Consider the following 5586-nt stretch of genomic DNA (forward strand, 5'->3'; position numbering starts at 1 on the left):
TTTGCCATAGATCATCCTTACAAACATAATAGGAGAGCATTTAAAATAAATTGTATTGAATTCACATTGCCTCCTTGTCGGTTGAATGGTGAAGAAATGTGGCATAGGGTCCGACGTATGCCTACAATACTTGAGTCTCAAAATGCACATTTATTTGGATATGGGGTTGATCACAACTGAACAAAACGAATTATATTTTGGGAGTTGCCATATTAGAAAACATATTTATTGTCATATAACGCTAATGTGATGCACATTGAGAAAAATATATTTGTTGCCCTACTCGATACAATTTTGGATATCAAGGGTAAGACATAAGACACACCAAATGCTATATTGGACTTGGTCGAGTATTACAAAAGAAAATAATTACACCTTCAAGATACTTGAGATGGTAGGCTAATCAAATCTAAAGTAAAGAACACATTGAGTAAGCAACAAATATTGACCATTTGTGAATGGTTAAACAACTTAGCTTACTCGATGGATATGTTTCCAATTTAGCAAGGTGTGTCAACATGAGAGAAGCAAAGTTGTATGGTATTAAAAAATCATTATTGACATGTATTTAAGCAATGATTACTCCTGGTAGCATTTATAGAGTTGCCAAAGCCCATATGGAATACACTTACTGAGTTAAGTCAATTTTTTAGAGAATTGTATTCAACATCGTTGAGAGTGGAGCAATTATTGATTAAGAAAACAAACATTTATCTCATTTTGTGTAAAGTGGAATAAATATTCTCTCATATATTATTTGCCTCAATTGAGCACTTTTCCATTCACCTATAGTATAAAGCAAGGGTTGGTGGACTAGTTCAATATCGATGGATGTATCAATTCAAAAAGGTTTGTGTTGAATGTATCTATCATTTCAATTATAACCTATAATTTAGTTTCAATTATTACATTTAATTTTATTATATAGGTTATTGCGTACTCTAAAAAATAAAGTCAAGAACAAGCATTGAGTGAAATGTTCTATATGTGAAGCGTATATAGTCGAGGAGACATCTACCTTTGTGTCTTATCAGTGCCGTACATGAGATTTGGGGGCCCTGAGGCGAAATGTAAAAATAGGCCCCCGAATCATAGAGTACATTTAAATTTTATTTTGCCATATTCAACCAACATCAATAAAGCCAAGTTAGCCAACATCAATAAAATAGACATAGGCAAGCTATCAAATAATCCAAATCTTTGAATATATCACAAACGAAACAAAATGAAAATGATTCGTGAAAGAGAAACTAACCGCTGAAAGTGAAAGTTGAAGCTAAGCTAAGTAGATCTGGATTCTTCTGGAGAAGCAGATATGCTTCAAGGATCGGACCGAATCTGAGGCAACAAGCGGTCAAGCTAGAGCGACTGTCGACTGAGAGTAAAGTAGCGAGGAGCGAGCCACTGGTAACCGGCTATGAGGGCGAGCGATCGCCGACGCCGATCGAGCAGCAAGAGGCGAGAAAGTGAGGGCGAAGGGCGACGATCCGACAGAGCAACGAAATGAGAGAGATACAGCGAGAGGTGAGAGCGAGGACGAGCCATCAACTGACTGACGGCGAAAGCGAGGCGCGATGATGAGGATGACAGAGGGACTTACAGAGCGACTGAGCGAGAGATAGCAGTGAAAGCGAGAGCGAGAGGGCAAGAAGGGCAAGGGCGAACGCGAAGCTTTGAGGGGGAGGGCGTAAACTGTGGGCGGCTGGGCCCTTACCAAAAAGGGGGTTCCAATTTATGGGCCCCCAAATACATTAATTTTCATGGGCCTTGAGGTAGCTGCCTCGTGGAAAGTCCGGCCCTGTATCTTATTATTATTCATCAGACATTTCATACAAGAGAACAAGAGTGTCACGTAATGATGATGGAAGTGATGGTAGTTCATGTAACCCACCTGTGTCAATTTTTAATAATCCAAGTCGTCTATATGGGAAATGCATCAAATGTCAATTAGATAATAAGGAATTGGAAGCTGCAAAATTACATGTTCTTCCAACTTATCATCAGGTTCAGCCGTTTCTTGAGTAAGCTATTTTTGAAGGTGTTAATTCACTAGTGTATATATATATATCATCTTAAAAATCTAAATTATATTTTTTGCTACAATATGTACACAAATATATTGTATGAACTTATGCCTAATAGTTTTGATGCGTAACTCAACAACGAAATTGCTACAAACTTCACCTCTTGGTTTAAAGAATATGTAAGTTATATTATTCTCATATGTTTCTATTTCTACATGTTTCAATAGGTAGATGTAATTAACAAGAATTTCCAAACACAGACGCTCCAAAAAATGTTCCTCATTGCACACTAGTGGCAGCATATCGGCTGCTGAGCACAAGAAAAGACTAGTAAGTTTTATGTACATATCATTAGTAAGTAAATTATTGTGTTAAGTTCAGTTACATCCTATGACAAAATTTTATATTTAACTTAATTGAAATAACGTGTATCTCTTATCTTTTGTAGAGAAATGAGTTGAATAAGGAACTATTTTGTTTCAAACTTTTTATACGGACAAATGCAAAGACGGTTGGACCTCTTCAAAAGGTATATTTGTTGCTATAAGTACTAATTTTCTAACCAAATTTAATATTTGTATTGCCATTGTAATGTAAAATTCAATTTTGTTAGTCACATAATTTATTTGCATATAAATTTCTTATTTTATGATAAGTTTAATAGGCAACAAAGTGAAAGTGACTCATCACAAACATCTGCAGAGGAAAGTTGTTCATCTCGATTATCAAGTACTGCTAATAATGACATAATTTGGGATGTGAAGAAGATACGCATTTTCGACCTTAAAATAGCATTTATGGAGTATTGTTTGACGCATTCATCCAATACAATAGTAACTCTGAATGAGATGAACACTATGCACCAAAAAATCTCTAACTTGTTAACGGAGATGCAATCACAACAAGAGATGATAAACGTGCCCAACAAAATATGATACAATACTAGATGCCCTCAAGTTGTTTTTCATCAATTTTCCCCCCTTAAGTGGTTCCAAGTTGGCCAGTCGCCCTATTCAACCTAGGCAATTTAGCTCATCATGACCTAACAAACATGCATGTATGATGATGACTGTTGATTATTAATATTTGTTGTGTAATTTTAATACTTGTGATAATATTTTATTTTAATTTATAATTTTGTGTTTTTGTAGTAATTATTGGTGTGATTGGAGTATGGTATTTTTTGTGATTATTTTATTTAACTTGTTAACGTGTTTTGAATATGATATTTTTTTGTCCATTCTGACAAATTTGAAATTAGAGACATAGAATTCGTCTCTAAAATTCAATTGGAGTTTAGAGATGAAAAATTCTACCTCTAAATTTCAACATAGAGATGGATAAAATTGTATTGCTATTTTTAGTGACGAAGTTTATTTTCGCTACTAAATTTAGCGATGGAATTTATTCCATTAGTAATATTTTTATTAGCGATGTAATTTTTTTGTCGCCAATAATAGTGATAGAAAAATAATTTCATCACTAATAATAGAGATAGAAAAATAATTTCATCACTAATAATAGAGATAGAATTAATTTTGTCTGTAAACATTTTTTTCTCTATTTAAAACCAAAATGCAATCAATTGTGTGACCATTTTAGTGACGAAATTTTTGAATTTAGTGATGAATTATATTATGCCTCTAATTATTGATTGACCAAAAAATCTGTTGCTAAAAATTTAGCAATACTTGCTTAAGCTACGAAATACATTTCGTCGTTAAGTAGTTGGTGATGAAATTTCAGGCTATTAGTGACCAAAAAAACCTAGGTTGCGTTCTTTTTGTTGTTTTTAAGTCATTTTTAGTTTTTAATTTTTTTAAATAATGAAAACGCGTTCTCTTTGTTGTTTTTAAAAATGTATTTTTGAAAAAAAAAAATTGTAAAGAAAACTCAAAACAACAAAAAATTGTTTTGAGTGTTTTCATTCAAAACAAACTCTAAACTCAAAACACATTTATTTATGTATTTATTCATATTTTACTATTGTAATGGGAAAAAATATTACAAAATTTATTAATTTTAAAATGTATATATTTTTTAATAATATATTAATATTAAATATTTATAATTTACTGAGTAATCAAACTTTTTTGTATAAAATATTATAAAAAATTTATTTTCAAAATTTCAAAGAGAACGCATTTTCTAATTTTTTGTTTTTAGAAATAGTTTTTCAAAATAACAAAGAGAACGTGTTTTCAATTTTCTAAAACAGACAACCAAAGCAAAAAACTAAAAATGAATTCAAAACTGAAAATCAAAGAAAACGCAGCCCTATTGTTTCTAGTATCTCTCATTTTTCATATTGATCGACAATAATAAACACATTGTTATCATCTTCGAGGCACTAATGGAGATGATCAACAAAAGTGTTGGTCCACCAACGACATCTCTTATTCCAATGGAGTACTTCCAATTACATACTTGACTTTGGAAATTTCATCCAAATTTAATAATTTTGTTTAAAAATTTGTTCTTCGTATAAAACACCCAATGAGAAAAAAAAATCACGGATGAAAAATAATAAAAACAAACAAACATAAAATGCCTGTTAAAATAAAAAAAATTATATTATTTATATATTTCAAAACTTTAAGAGAAGTTTATAGTTTCTTGATATTTATGTGGTTATTATCAAAATAATCACTAACACCCATAATATATAAATATCATAGAGCTTGACTTTTATATAGCATACGGAGAAAAATATTTGTATATATAGCTGTATCTTATCAAACATGTGGAGAGATACTTATTTATAAGTAATTGATTATATAAATAAATAATTCATCCACTTATCCTACATAAATAAGGAAATGCATTATATTAGTGATAAAAAGGAGGAGATAAATAATGTCTTTCAAATATTTTATATAGAATAAATAATTAAATAATTTATCAAATATCTATTTATTTTGCACAAATAAAAAATAATTATCATTAATAGATAATTAAGTTTATATAAGTCTAATCATATACCTTTAACAATGTGTTTATATTTAACTAGAGTTATTTTTATTGTGTTGGATTTTACGGTGAATAAATAATTTAAACTATTTAATTTAGACATTGGTTAGAATATTTTTAAATAAATTAATTATTTTTAGAGAAGATATATTTAATATATATTTTTGTCCTCATCTGAAATACTCTGGTAAATATTAATTTTACATTAATTAAAAGGAGTGTTAATCATTGTCCTAAGAAAAGCAGTTGAGATGTTACATTATTTTTAGATGATGCGAACTTATTACATATTATTTTTTATTTTTATATAATTTTATTAGTTAATAATAAATAGATTTAATAAAAGTATTTAAAAATATAAGAAACATTTTATTTAAAATTAAAATTAAAATACATTAATAGAAGGAAAGAGTCGAGTTAAAAGTATCCACGCAAACATACGGAAGCCCACAACGGAAAAAGTATTACGTGGAAATTACGCCGATAGACCACGTGTACGATGGAGCCGAAGTGGATTGCGTCACACACGAAATAAAAATAAGGGCGCACTATAAAAGAGAATTTCTATCTACAACTACAATTGTCTATTACA

The sequence above is a fragment of the Diospyros lotus genome, chromosome 4 (assembly GCF_014633365.1).
Source record: "Diospyros lotus cultivar Yz01 chromosome 4, ASM1463336v1, whole genome shotgun sequence".
Lineage (NCBI taxonomy): Eukaryota > Viridiplantae > Streptophyta > Magnoliopsida > Ericales > Ebenaceae > Diospyros > Diospyros lotus.